Genomic DNA, 16,353 nt, shown 5'->3' on the forward strand with positions numbered 1-16,353 from the left:
TTTTGGGAAGACTTTTAGTCACATCAGTTGCTATCTCAATTCAATTGATCCTCCTCAAAAAGAAGAAAGTAAAGCAAATAAACAAATGCAAACAAGTTACCATAAAAATGATAAAAGCACCCTGAACACTGTTGGCAGAAATAGTACGTTGTAAAAATTTAATTTCCCCAACATCCTGATTGTTTTCTCAGCATGTTAAAAAGTAAAGAGTAAGCAAGGTAGGTAGTTATGTTCATTGGTGTTAGTGTAGCATGCTGAAGAGTCTTGTCTTACTCATCCCTGATATATTGCCTCTTCCAAGTTTTTCTCTATTACTTTAGATGTCTGTTGTTGATAGATATTGTTCTATGTTTTCTTGCAGTTGGCAAAAACTCCTCCAGGAGTGGCAGAAGTTTGGAACAAGATGATCTTTGAGATCCCTTCCTATATAAACGAGCCTGTGATTCTGTGATTCTCTGACCCTATGATCCCTTTACACCCATTAGAATTGCAGCCAATAGAATGAAAGTCATGACACAGATCATCCATAGTGCTTTGTTTTACTTTTAAATAAACAGTTCTTAAGTATTAAGTATCAATATTTGTGGATATACAGACTAGAGTATAGTCATGGATATATAAACTAGAAGAAAGAATAGTTGCATTTGGAAGGGATTTTAATTACTTCTCACTTACACCGCTCAGTATTCATTTAAAGTTGTACAAGAGTGACATAACAATTTCAGAAGTGCATAGAAGTGTAAGGTGATTAAAAAAATGGTGATGGTTTTAAAGAAAATAGAGAAAAATATTTTATGTCTACACAACGCATCTAACAAGTTCAGACAACCATAGCAAATTCTGCAGATGCTCAAAATATTTCAGTTGAAAATTACATATGCTTGATAGTTCAAAAAGAGAAAGCAGAGAAAATAGTTGAAAAACCCCATTGTCATGAGCAGAATTGTCTCATATTTGCTGTTTTACCATGTTAAAACAAACTGCACAACTCTTTTGAGATAAACCCATTTTGTTTCCAAGGCTTATGCCCTGGAATCCTCATTCCTGTTCCTTATCTATGTATGTTTCCAAACAGAAGGAATTTTTATGCTCTACCCTGAAATCATTTTGCTGTTGACTCAGAGCAGTTGACTCTTCTAAACTTCTCGAGACACTCCCAAAAATTTTTCAGGTTATTTTTCTCCTAATCAAGTTGATGTTTGCATCTGGAACACTTCCCCCCATATACTGATCATGAAAGTTTTGTGAATTTCATCATCAACATAGGCAAAGAAGTTTAAACAAGAGTTTAAAAGGAAAACACAAACACTGCTCCAGAGCACTTATTTTAACCCAGAACAGAATTCAAAAACAGTTTCTGCTTTCATAGATTTCTTTCAAAATACAGAATCACAGAATGGGTTGGGCTGAAAGAGACCTTAAAGATCATTTGGTTGTAAGTGCCTTACCATGAACAGGAACACCTTCCAGTAAACCAGGCTGCTCAGAACCCCATCCAACCTATTGTCTTGGTTTGGAAAGACAGATGTCTGCTAAGGAAGGCAGGAACCTCCCCTGAAATGGAAAAATGTAAACCCTCTCCCTCCGAATTGTCATAAATTTGAAATTAAGGGGGGGACTCAGGCAAAGATATGAGAGCAGAAATAACAGTTCTTTATTAGGGAAGAAAATAAAAAGATAAAATAAACAATGCAGTAAACTAAAACAGTGCTGACAGAGTCAGAACACAACCTGACGCCCTGGGTGTCAGGTTAGGGTGTTGGTAGCAGTCCAATTGGAATGGTGGCTGCAGTCCTCCTGGAGTCTCAGGTGTGGTTCTGTTGGAGCAAGGATCCTGTAGAAAGGTGTAGTCTTCCTCTGAAGATCCAGTGGAAGAGGCAGCTGTTCTTCTGGGAAAATGCAGTGGAGAATCTGTGCTGGTGTTCCAGAATCTCCAGATTATATCTGGGTAGGAATGCTTGGCTCCTCCCTCTGGCAGAGCATCTCACAATGGGATGCCATAGTTCTTATCAGTCATGCAGTGACGTTCAATAGCCTGTTATCAGCAGATGTTTCCCCAGAGGAAGGATTGGGTGTGGAAGAGATAAAGAAAACTGCCCACTTAACAGAAGACAGCTGCCATACAGATGGCAAATAGAATACAATTTGCTTGGCAATCCAGAACATCTGTCCTTGAACATTTCCAGGGATGGGGCATTCCAGTGATGGTCCATTCTCTGGGCAACCTTGCCAGGACAGGTATGTGGATTTTTTTTGCAGTAACAGCAGGTACCATGTCAGAGACAGAAATTCCCCCTGTATTCTTCTATTTTTTATAACTCAAGACAAACAAATTCTCAACTGCTTTGTTTCGCTGTAAAATCAAAAAAGTTCTGAAAAAGACAAAATATGATATTCCAAAAGACTGGGGTTCAAACTGCAGTCACCTTTTACTCACCTGGACTGGATCGGGATGGGGTGGTTTTGGTTTCAGTTTTAACTATATGCACCTTTCCTACTTTTGAGATATGTCAAGAACCCAAAGGAAAAGAGGTCAGAAATGGTTATGTATCACCCTTGATGTTTCAAATGTCAAGAGAAAGAAGAAAAGTTTGAATGCATTATCATGTCTTACTAGTGCACTTCAAATCTCTTCCAGACACTACAGCTTAACAAAGTGAGCAGCTCTATGCACTCTGCCAATGCTTCTCAAGCCCTGTAGGTAAAGATAAAGGTCAGAGACCGGAAGGTCTCAATTATCAAGGTCTCAATCAAGCTCAAAAATCTCACAGTAATTGAAATGGAGTTGCTATAAATTAACGAAATTACAGTTAAACTATAAATTACTTTCTACCTTCTACTTAAGGCTTAGAAAGATTGATTTCTGACTTATATTGAGTGAAATCATTACTTCTTTTATTCATGTTTATATGTCTTAGGAGGCTAGGAAACCCAAAACTATACAAAGGGTATGTTACCTCTAAAAAGATATTATCTGAACACTCTTCCTGAGATTTTTCAATGTGAGTCAGTTTGTAGTTTTTTATAAGATTTTCAAAGATAATATAAAACCTTGTGAAATCATATTCAGTTTAAGGACTTTCTTTTTTCAACTTATTTAATATACCATCAGATTATTCCAAGAGAAAGCTTAAAAAACAAACCCTACTTTTATTGAAAAATTTTTACTCAGAAAAATGCTGCTATGATTGAAATCACTTTGAAAACTGGGACTTGGTTCTATTCAATTGCTTCTTTTTGAAAATCAATACAGAATACACATTACCTGCTAAATAATTTAGGATATAGGAAATAAACACACAGAGGAAAAAAAAATAAACAAAAAACAAAATATCAAAGAAGACAATTACCTGAATGTGTTGCCTGGGGCAATGATTAAAGTAGTCAAAGTTCCCTTTTTAAAGCAGAGAGTATTTTTAATTTGTGATTGTGTTTATGCATATAGAAAGACCACTCAAAGCATTGCATATTTTACTTGAAAATGTCCTTGAGTTGTCTTTTAAAGGATGCAATTCTCAAAAATGTTCACTACATGCTCCCATTAAATTCACTGGGTGAAAAAATCCCCAAATCCTCACATATTATCAATGGAAACAAAACAAAGACAGCGTCATTATTTCAAAAATTTTACATAATTATTTTTAATTATATGAATGGATTATTCAGCTTTTATTTATAGTATAGTAACTACTATAGGCAAATAGACTCTGAAAAAAAATCACAACAGACTGCTTTAACAAAAGTGATATTCTTGGGTTTAGTGTGTAATGAAAGATAAACAGAGGACCAAATTAATGGCTGGCACTTACATGACTTAATTACTCCGCATCATAATTAAAATTATTTTCTCCTACAGACCTTAAAACCACCGAAGTTATATATGGGGGAACTGTGTTGTTGCTCCAACCCTACTGTTTTTAGTTTTGTGTCAAGCATCTCTGGATTGGGTACTGCTTCTATTTCCATTATTGAGTCACAGACTGAAAACAATTTTCTACCTTTTTTCCCTTAAAATTGTGAGAGTCATATTCATACTCTCATTAATAGTAACATAAAGCTGAATCTCATGTTTTTTATGTATTTTTGAATTATTTTATGTTTTTAACACATTCTGAAAATTTGAAATTGGCACTACTGAATAATTATTATTATTATAATCATCATTATTATAATCCTCATTATTATAATTATTATTATTGTTAATAGTAATAGTAATACTACAGATAACTGCCATCAGACTGGTAATTAACAACTCTAATTTCAACAGTCTGTAAGGAAATGGGAGGGCCCCATTTAATGGCTTTAATTCTGTCCTTAAAAAATTGTGAGAAAAGAGGTTGGTTATCCTGGTTATCCATATATGATTCACTGGCTGTCTCTCATTAAAATTCCAAAGCATTTTAGAGATAACACAAAATTGTTTTTTCTAGCAAAATGTCTCCGAAGTAATTGTAGCCCACCATGATTTGTCACAGACATTTTTCAAGGGACAATTCATCTCTAAGTCAAATACATTCAGGGGTCTGATTTTTTGAATGGATAAAGGGGTGGATCATTTCAGCCTATGCTTATGAAACAATAATGTAGCTACAATTATTGTGGATCCTTGGGCCCTTAAATTTTTTAAAGTAATACTCAGGTACCTGAGCAGCAAAGCTCTAAGAGGCAGCTTGAAAGCTTTGACTGTAGGCTTTGAAAAAAGCTTTTGAATACTTTGAAAGACTCAACTGGATAGAGGTATTCTTTTCATCAAACTTTCTGGATATGGCTTTCTTCCCTAGTCGGGAAAAACACTTTGGCAACTGCTCAACTCCTAGCCAATATTTAAATTACAAAGGCTTCACTCTGCTCCCTCAATAGGAAGACATTCCTGAGATGCAATTGCCAAGCTCAGTCATTTGGAGGCTACCTTTTTCTTCTTTCTTTTTCTTGTCAGTTTTAACTCAGATTAAATTCCATTTGGGGAATGCTGTCAATAAAAAAGAAAGCACTCTTAATAATGTTTACTAGTAATAAATGTGATCCTTACTCATTCTTCCAGACATAGTATGATAATAGCTATTTAAAAGAATCAGGAGGCTGCCAGTTTTAAGAACAACGAGGTTGGAAAAAACTAATTTTAAAAATTGTTGTATGCACTTGATATTTTTTCCAAATGTGAGTTATTATTTCAGAGAAGGGCAGCGAAGTTCACAACATTAAAATCTTGTCTGATAAGAGGATTACCCATTGCCAACAAGGCCAAGAATCCAACAATCAAATGAGAACAACTAAAACAAAATCATTTCACAAACAAATAATTTACTTATAAATTTTCAATAACTGTGTTATATATGCTTGAACAGAAACATGTTACATATGTTAAATATGTTTCTGAGACAAAGCACCAATATATTTTTAGATTCTTCTTAAGTAGTGGCTGCACAGAATATTGGACTCTCCCGGTCCAGTTATATTTTATATTGTCCAGTCCCTGCTTGTTTTATTCTCAATTAAATCTTTTGAAGAGTTAGTCACAATAATTACTATTAATAATAATTTGCCTAAAGAAAGTGAACATAATAAAATTCTATTTTTTTCTTCATGAATCTAACTCCATTATTTGGATATAAATAAAAATACCACATTAATGGGAAAATGGACTGTGCACAAGCCAATGAATTTATTATTCTTAAGTGGATAAGCATGGGATTGTTTCAAAACTCAAGCAAAAAAAAGCAAAAACTAAGCAAACATACAATACCAAACCCAAAACCACAGTTCTTCTGTAAAGGAACTTTACAAAATCCAAGGTTACCTAAAAGTGACCATTTAATAAAACCATTGAGAAAATTTTTGAACACTTTACTTCTCAAAAATTTTTTGATTTGGTGAAAACTAGTTAAAAATTGTTTAAAATAGGATTTTTTTATTCCATTCCAATTAAGTAAACACTGATGGAGGGAAGTGTGTTTCATGTATGATGGTTCTAAATCATGTGATTCCTACTTGATCATGATATCAAATGAATAATTAAAAAATTATTTTATAGAAATGAGGAAAGAGAGCCTGTCACAGTTTTAGTCCTGTAAATATGTTTCTTCTGCTACTTAAAATGTCAAAGCTGTTAAGTTTCCTTGTTTTCATGATTCTCCCATATATTGCTGCATACACCATACACACGTTAACATGTTCATAACATATATTTTCATATTTTGACCTTTTTTTTTGTTCCACAGGAAACAAAATATAGTTATACATAATTAAAAAAACAAACAAACAAACAAACAAACAAACAAAAAAAAAAAAAAAAAAAAAAATTTTTGTGTAAATCAGACATAGGAGGCACTTCCTTCTCTTTCAGGAAATATTTGTTTTCCTTATACACCATGTTTTATCACCTCCTGTGCCTGCTAGTGATATCTCATCCCAAAATCAATGAAGAAACTCTTGATCAAACTGTGAATAATAGGGACTGTATTTCCTTGATAAGAATGAAATAGAGACTTTGTAGCTCAGATAATTAAAAAAAAACCTATTTGCTGAGTTTTGGAAAGATTTTAAGATGGTGACTTAAGGTATTAATTTCTCTTCTTGAAATCAAATTTTCATTTCTCAGTACAAAAACTTGTAGTGGCAGTCCTAACCTAAAAGAGAAAAAGGTTAATTTGAGCTTTTTTTGGTATTTCCTATTTCCTCTTCTAAATTGTTTTTATCATTGTACATAGTTATTGTATTACAACAAGAATTTTGCACCCTTCAACTTATGCTTTCAGAGCAATTTGCCCATAGGAAAATAAGTAACCATAAGTCTCCCCTATATGAACGTGATCCCTTTCTTTCATAAAACATGAGTATCCCTGAATTAATTTTATTCTTACTATCTCAAGCCAAGGCTTGTACCATCAACCATCAGGGAGTGACCACTTAATCCACTCAGTGAGTAAACTAAAGGAACCAAGGTATGCGCAGCATGCGATAATTGACAGAGAAAACAGAGAAGGATGCTAACATTTTTTATTACCTGATAGTCATACAGTCCTCTTTTGGGCTGAAAGGCTTTTTCCCAACACTAAGCCCACTTATGATTCCTTAGGAGTCAAAAGTGATTTAAGAAGAGGAAGAAAATATAGCATGACATGTGACAGGGAATAAAAAAGAAATTGTCTCACTTGAAAGGAAAAGGATCTTTAAAAGTAGACAATACAGTTTCTATTATGAGCTATGACCAAAATTTCAGATACAAACCTGATTTTTTTAAAAATAAAAATTACAGTAAATTCAGTGGAAACAGAAAGTATTAGTGAGTTTACAACTTGAAGTACCTTCACAGATCCATGGCAGAACCACTAGTGATGGAATTGTCTAATTATGTTAAAATCCATCCCCCTTGATCTTGAAAGACTGCATTTTCTTCACCAAAAAAAGGGGTAGATTCAAATATTAAGCTTTCAAAAGCAGTGAAATTTATTTGTCTGCAGCTGACATCTAAGACTTTTAGATTGTCAGTTTCTATTGTTTTACCTCTCACAGAATTTCTTTTTCTTCCTTCTGTACAAAGACCTTTTATTTATCCATTTTCCAATTTTAATTTTAAACTTTTCTTCAGTGCTATTGACTAGCATTGGCCACTTTGTTCCTTAGACAAATTAGTGTCTGAGATTTAAACAAAGAAAATAGGCATTTATAAGTTGTGTTTTTTTCTCCTCAATGCAGTCATAGCAGGTAGCATATTCCACATATTAGTAGTGATATAGCAGGAAAAAATATTTAAAGTTGGAAGACGGCTATAATAAATAACAGTGAAGAATAAGTCAATTTTCAACAGGACTCTGAGAGTACTCTTGTGTGCTTTTAGGATGGTCAGGAAGTCATATATATAAATAGTAAAGAAAACTCATTGTGTAATAGGGATGCTGTGACCCTTCTCTCCATTTTTCTCCCTGTAATGGGAGGTCAGGATTGCAAGATCCCAGGGGTCCCCTAAGAGAAAGGGAATAGCAGACATTCCAGGCTTCATTCTGCCATGGAGAGGTTGGAGACAGAGCAGGGGGTGGTACTGTGGCTCTGCAGGTGGTGTTTTCTGTAAGATATCCTTACTTGTGCTGGACAGGTAAGAAGTCCTCCAAAACTACAGGGTTTTTTTCAGAAGAAATATACTTTTTCTTAGGCTGATACAGAAATCAAGAAGTAGTCATTATACATCTACAGAGGTTACCTAGATATTTTCTGGTATTATTCTATCAAGAAACCCAAACAATGCAGCTAGTCCCACCCTAATACTTGGGTTTATATTATTCCTGAAGCAATCTTTATCACTTCATTCCAATATAAATCTATTCTGAATTTCTGAGATATAAATTGATATTTTCTGCATAATATAGGCATTAACTGGCCACATATAAATTGATATTTTCCATCACTGGCATTAACTGGCCTGATATAAATTGATATTTTCCATCACTGCACAATGACTACAATGTATTCTTTTTTTGAGGTAAGTTTTCTTTGATAGTTATTTGTACTCAGAAATCCTCGCTTCATGAAAGATTTCTTGGACATCCAACACATGTTCTTTGGCAAAGTTATCAACAACAGCATATCATCTGAAAACTGATATAAGTCCAAAGATGAAAAATTGTATTTCATTATGGTTTTGATTTGTTTATGGCTGAAAATGACATTAAAAATTGGAAAGGAAGTTGAGAAATATGTCGTAAGGAAGTAGGAATCATAAATATTAATCAGGACTTCTTTTTCCTTAAAAATACAGGATTTTTTTACAAAAACACAGGAAAAGGACACTGAAGATTTTATCACATTTGTCAGTTTGGCTCTTTTTTCTCGCTGTATTTCATACCGTCTTGTACAGAACAATGTACAGATAATAAAAACAAAAAAAAACCTCCCCAAAAAACTCCCACAAACCATTAAAAGGAATAAATATTTCATGTCCTAATTGCCTAAGCATTGCAAGGTACAAATCATTGAAGATGAACAGCCAAATCCTTGTGTTGCCTACAAAAGGAAAATAACTTAGCCAAGATGCTAAAAACTTGAGTGTAAATGGAGAAAATAAGCTCTGGCCTGTGGAGAAAGATTTTTGTGTGGGTTACCAAGCACCAAAGGCAGAAAAGGGAGATTTGAACAGCCTGGACGTCTACTGTACCTCTCCTGTGAGATAATGAGAGACTTCACCCTCAAGGTTTCTCTGTTTCCCAGCCTCTATAACCGTTAGAAATTAGAATTTCAAAAAGGATGTAGAGAATATGTCACCCAGCTGCAAGTGACTGTCAACAGCATTGAGCTCTTTCAAAACCTCCGTGTGCTCACTTCTCAGGAGAGTAGGATAACAATAAGCAGCAGTAAATTTGCATGCAGAGATTTCTTTTCTTCTTCCATTTCAAGAGATTGCCCAAGACTATTCTGAACTGCATATACTCCTTTAGACTGCACTGTTACTGTTTCATTGAAGTTGAAGGGATATTCCACTGTTTAATGTAAAAAAAATGTACAAGCAAGGAAGACAGTGCGGAGAAGTTATTTCAATTTATGCTTTCACTGCTTATTAAACGCACCACAAATCTTCCTATTTCCCACTGAAAAGTCACAGTCTGTTTTATGGCACTTTGTTCTTTTGTTTACAGAATTGTCTTGAGGACATGTTGCACTGTGACAACTCAAATCAAATTGTATTCCTTGTACTCTGCCAAGAAGTATTAGAGAGGATAGTGAAATGTGACTCTAACAACCTGAGAAAATGTCACCACGAGATAGAGCTCACAAGATCATGCAAATATTGTCTCCAACATTTAAAAAGGATTCTGCATTATATGTACTTTTCCCCAAAACTTTAATTAAGTTTAGGACTTATTTTTTATTAACTGTCAATTATATTAATACTGTAAAGAACCACATGAGACTGTGCTGCCAGGAAATGAAATGCATGGAATCAGAACCTTCTTCCTGTTGCTCTGGATCAGCAATGACCTGTTCCAGGTCAAAATCTCTGCAGATGTTCTCATATGCTAATATCCTACTTCCTAGGAGTTTCATAGTAAAGTGCTGAAAATTACATATAAATAATGAATAATTTCCTTGAATTTTTTAACCTTTCCTAAAGTTAATATAAGGGATCTAAAAAATGACAGACATCACAATAAAACATGGTTATGGGTGCTTGTATGAATTATATTTTTATGGATTGTTATTTATACATTTATATTTTTTGCCCCACTGGTTTTTCAGTGAAAAAGTCATGATTGTGATGATATAAAATTAGCTTGAAATTTAATTTTTTAGTTGTTTGTGCATTTAATATGGTTTTAGAGTAATAATTTGTGTGATTCCAAAGATGGAGAATAATTTGAGCCAGAGGAAAACTGTCTCCTAAGGGCTGTCAAGCCAACATATCCATCCTGCCAGCCTTGAGCCCATTCTATTGCTTCTATACCTAATCAGTGTTAGTTGGAAAACATTTATTTTTTTTTTAGCAAGAAGATTCATACTCATTTTGGTGGACAACCACATGGTACTGTGGCTACATTAAGGGATATAAAATAACATCCAGCTGAATTAAATTTATACATTGAAGCTAAAACCCAAAAAACACAACTTAGACTTCTGAAGTTAAAATAACTTGTAAAACAATAGATGTATGTGGGCGTCAGAGCAAAGAGTTGTCTAGGGAACATTTTAGATCTCGTTATCTTACCCAGATTGAAAATCTCCTGGAAAAACAGAAGGGTATATACATATTCGGCTTCAAAATTGTGCGAATCGTGACTGAAGCATCCCTGAGGAAATGAGTGGCCTTTGTAGCCCAAAATGACAATGTCAGGCAAACAGACTTGCTCCACAAGGTGTCCATGGAAAGACACACTCCTTGTGCTCTGGCTGAGGGACACCAAGGTCCTGCCATACCTCAGAAATCAGCAGGCACATCTCAAACCAGAATGGATTTATATGAAAATATTTTCGCACTTGTTTTGGGTACAATAATAAGAGTTCATACCTATATTATGTAGAAAATCTGATCTTTTTTCTATGGTCATATTTTTCAAAGTAATTTCTTCTCTTTTATCTTATGATTAACAGAAAATAGCCAGACCAGTCACATCAGTAAAGATAAGCACAGAGCTGATTTTGCAGTTATCTCTATAATTTGACTTCACTGGAATATTAAAGTGTCCTTTGCACAATAAGAAATCAACAAAAAAGATATTTTTCTTTAAAGAAGGTAGTCAGTATTTGAAATGTGAGCAAAAAAAAATTCTTCTGCTAATTTTGAAATACATTTTAATAAATTAAATAGATGTGTGACAAGAAAAGCCCTTTTCCACAGATGAGAATTGTGAATATTATTGTTCCAAGCTACACTCACTGCGACCCCTTTTTGTATATATGTGCTGTCTTTGGCTGTAAATGTTCAGACAGTTTTTCCCCAACAATTTCTCAGCTACCTTGTACCCATGTAACCATAGTTTGGCTTTTCTAATAGGATTTCATTTTTAAAGTCATTCTTCTATATAGGTCATACATGTGGTCTAAAAACATTAATACTTTTCTTGGTGCTTGTTTAGATGGGAAAAATAAAAATTAATTGTTTCAACAATCTGTCATAATGTGTTAATGACTAGCTAATTGTATTTTTCATCAAAAACTCCCCAAAGATTCCAAAATTATTTGAAGATTTTCTTTGTCATCCTATTTATTTTGAAACTTGAAATAGACATTATAGATTACAGCATAAATACTTTCTACTTAGCCATGTATTCGCTTTGCACACACAATTCCTTCTTTGATGCTAGAATTTCTCATTTTCACCTCAGATTTTGAAAATGAAATGCTTTTTTGTTGTATGGGGCAAAAATAAAATACAAACAAGGGTAAATATCAGAGAGAATTATTACTGATAGACTTCTCTTTTGGCTGACATTTCATTCAGCAACTTCAGAAAAGTCTGAACTACCAAAAAAAGGCCATCAGAAGAGATGAGTTAGAAAAATATTAAAGAAGAGGTTTTTCCCCAAAGGCTACAATTATTGTGGCTATTTCCATTCTATATACATGTAATATTTGAAGTATTTTTGTGAGGAGAAAGCAGAGAATTTATAGATTTTAATGTGGTTTTCCATCAGATTATAAGGGGCAAGGGCTGAAGTCTTGAACTGAGTCTTTATTTCTTACAATTATTTACAGTAAAAAACCTGTCATTTTAAATACATCAAGTCCCTTAATTTTTGACCTTCTATGTTTTTATAAATAAGCTTTTCTATGTTACGCAGTATTCTGTAAGAAATCTTTTGGCATAGCAATGATAAAACCCTCAGAAAACCAACTGCATTTGATCACCAGTTGCTGGTCTTCTTCATTGCATAATATCTAAGATGACCTCTAATTTATTAATATACTTGAATAATGCAAACTGAGGTAAATTTTACATTTTGTTTTAACGTGTATTCAAAAATATAATGTCCTACTTAGATGTTTTCCTTTTTTTTCAGGATTTTATCTCTTTGTAACTAAGTAAATATTTTTGTTGTTGTGATGGCAACAAATAATAAAATGTTCAAAGTCTTGTCAATATGAAGATATTCCCTTGTTATTTATAGTAAATATAATTTCCATTTATTAGCCTATTAATTAACCTATGGATTCTAAATAGGCAAAAATTCTGTTTATTCCTCTTGATAGTGAGATAATTACATCCACAATTTTCCAATGAGACCTTGAGAAATTTAGGGTAAAGATGAGTGACAGCTACAAGGTATGTAAGATAATGTAAAATTTCACATATCATTAACCTATATATTAGCATGCATAATTCATTTAATATATCACTAGATTAATATAGTTCACAATTTTCCCTTTTAAAAAATTAATATATTATTCAAAATGAACTTGCATTTCCTGTTCCTTCTATCATACTCACAAATATTTTAATGGCCAATACTTTGGGAATTATATTTAAAATTCTTAGAAGCTGTAAATAGTGAAATCTGAAGTACACAGATCTAGGAATTTGAACAGTGACAACTGGTCTCTTTTCTCCATTCTGTCCACATGAAACCCAGAAATAAAAGTTAAACACATTCAGTCATGAATTGAATAGAATATGATGTCAGATCAAGCCTGAGACAGCATGATAAACACAATGTGTGTATAACCACAGATTGTTTTAAAAATTGTAGTGATCTCAGTGGGCTCATTGGCTTCAGATGAAGAATATCAACCTTCATTGCTTGCCATAGTGCAACATTTGGTTGCACACAATATTAATTCACAAAATAAAAAGAAAAGAAAATGACCTTTGTTTAAGAGGACATTTACAAGTATGAAGGAATGTAAGCACAGGAGATAATATTCTCTAACACAGCAGTTGGTATTTCAGACACCCAGAAACATGTGGGAGCTTCTGTGTTAGAATGCGCAGATCCACAGAATGAGTGAGTTTTTCATTCAGTCCAGTAGAAAACAAATTGGTTTGTTACTTCAGGACCATAATCCCATATAACTGCCCGTTAAATTTTGTGTTGTTTTTGAGGATAATTTTCTCTTGATGCATTCAAAGCAAATTACTCTTATCTTGAGCAATGTACTGAGCTTCAATGTGCATTTAATCAGTGTTGAGATATTTTTACTTTCAGAAATGATGATGTGCTCATCTCCTTGGAACCTGGAGCCCAATTCCCATTTCTTTTGGGGCACCTCAGACCCTGTGTACTCAACACCACCACTCGTGATTCTGTGCATAGGTACCTGCCTTTCACAGAAGGTGACTCCAGGTTTTGCATATTCCTAGAAGAAGAGGAAGACTTGTATAATATTCTCAGGAGCAATGAAGGAAACACACTCATGACAAAAATACAATGGCTGCAAAGTGTTGAATAGTATGTAGTTCATTGTGCCAGTATATTTCCTCCTTACAATACTTCATTACCATATTTTTCCCAAGCCATTTAAACACCTGTTTTGAATTCTGACCCGCTTCAGTGTATTCTCAACCTTTCTTACCTTGGCGTCATCTGTAAATTGAAGAATCAGTGTTTCCTTACCCTGACTGGTAACAGTTTTCAAGGGAAGCAAAGAAGATTCAGCCATTAGAGAGACAGGGAAAATATTGAGTCTATTTGTAAGAGAACAGATAAAGCCTTTGCCTCTGGAGATCTTTTGAGAACAGATTAAAGAAACATCGGTTAAGAATAAAGAATACTTCCTTCCACTGGATTTCTAGATGCATATTCCAGTAGTCCCATTCAGACTTGCCCTCTCTCCCTTAAAAACATCCTACAAAAAAGCTTAAATATACTATTCCAACTCTAAAAGAAAACATGATGGAGCAATGCAAAGATGCTTGCAAAATTAGTAAAGTGCAAAAAAAAGTTAAGACATTTTATGTTCACTTGGAAATTACTACAGATTTAATCCCCAGGGAGGCCTGGCATAGTTTGAAGACCACACATTTCAATGCAAAAAGAAAAATTCAGCAATGTTTTTAAGCCAGCTTATCCATTTTATATCAAACTCCTCTCTTACACTGTTTATTGGACATATGTCACTCACAACACTGTAGTTCTTTTTCAAATCTACTTTACAAATAGATTTCACATTACTGTTGGAAATTTCACAAATTCTGTGTTGATTGAAGTTTCAGAACATTACTTTTAAGCACCCCAAATTAATTTTGCTACCTATTTTTAATGCTACATGACCAAGCAATCTCCTGGCAATCTGTTTAATTAAATACTAAATCTTCGTCTATCAAAAATAAGACCATATATTTTTTCCTCCACTAATTGTCAATACCATCTGGAAAAAAAAAAAGTGCATGGTTAATTAGTTACAAAAAATGGCCAAAAGCAACAATAATTGAGCTGTCATCTGGTGTCAGTGTGTAAGGAAACAGCAAAGAACATATTTACCTTTTCTGTATGCAGCCTAAGAAATCTTGGGCCAAACTTTCTACATGTTCAGAGAGGACAGATGCAAAGAAAGCACAGAAAAAGAAAGTTTTTCCATCCCATCTAAAATAATTGCTGTGTACAGAGTCTGACTCAAATAAAAAAGAGTACAAGATTTTATTTCTTTTACAGGATCCTTAGTCCATGCATATCCAAGCTTTTATTACTGAGAACTCCTGCTAAAGCAGGATTCACATAAAAAACACACGTTGCAAATCAAAGCACAACTCTATCCATTAAAAAACTAATAGGTTTTAGTTGTCTGTCAGACCAAATACAGTAATCCCAAATTATTACAGACCCTACTCATGCATCTAGTCTGTATTTAGAAAAGTAAGTAGCAGCACCTGGACGTGATAGAGATTCTAATTTCCAGACTACATATGGCAAAGAATTTTGAATGAATCTGAAATTGCATTAAGATCTGTTCATTTAACTGTTTTCATGTAGACATTTTTATTAAGATCAAATTTCCTTAATGTGCTATGTTTCAGACACAAAGTCTCTGGTATTAAATAAACAATCAAATAAGTAAGAATTATCCCTTTTTTATTTCAATGGACTGATTTTTCTAAACCTTAGGGTGCATTATTTCATTCTTTGCTGGAGCTTAAACTCTATCATTTCTGACTGAGTAGATAAAAACACACAGGCATTATCACATTGTTCAAATAAAGGGATAACTTCAATGGTGTCTGAATGCTTTTAATATAATTTGACTTTCACTGCATAAAACCCAGTTTTTGCCAAACAGGATTGCATTTCTTCTAATGTGTTTTTTGAATAGTAGCACTTCCCTGGTACTACAGAAAAATGTGTCTCAACTTTCAGTGCACAAACAGTATTGGTTTACTTTTAAAATAAGGAGCAGCTATGCAGATTAATTTAATTTTCAGTGCCTTCCTATTCATTGGGAGTTGAATATATATGTGTCTAAGGAGCTTGCTGGCTGTCCTGCAGGCACTGCAGTCATTAGACTCTTATCCCACAAATGCTGGAAAAAGCCTTGCTATCTGGCACACCATAACCACCACCAGAGTGCTCCCTCTACATAAAAGGAGATGGAGCAAACAAACAGGTGACTGGAGGGCAAGGAAAAAGGATGAATTACACCAGAGATTTTTCAGAAAATCTGCATTTTTCTCTCCCTCACCTTCCAGCTTCTCTTGCTGTTCAGTTGCCATCTTTTTAAAACACAGTTAAATGAACACATTAACAGAACAAGACCAGGAAAAAAAGGCACACAACCGGCTGTATTTAATACTTGGTTGGAAAGATAGAACAATGAAAAGTTTCAGAGACATTCTTTGTTTATTTATTTATACATACACTCATAGGAATGTGCAAAGCACAGTAGAGAAGACACAGTTTATTTAATTGACACCTAATGCACATTTGGGAAAATGGTGGA

Source organism: Geospiza fortis, unplaced genomic scaffold (assembly GCF_000277835.1).
Source record: "Geospiza fortis unplaced genomic scaffold, GeoFor_1.0 scaffold83, whole genome shotgun sequence".
In the NCBI taxonomy this organism is placed as follows: domain Eukaryota; kingdom Metazoa; phylum Chordata; class Aves; order Passeriformes; family Thraupidae; genus Geospiza; species Geospiza fortis.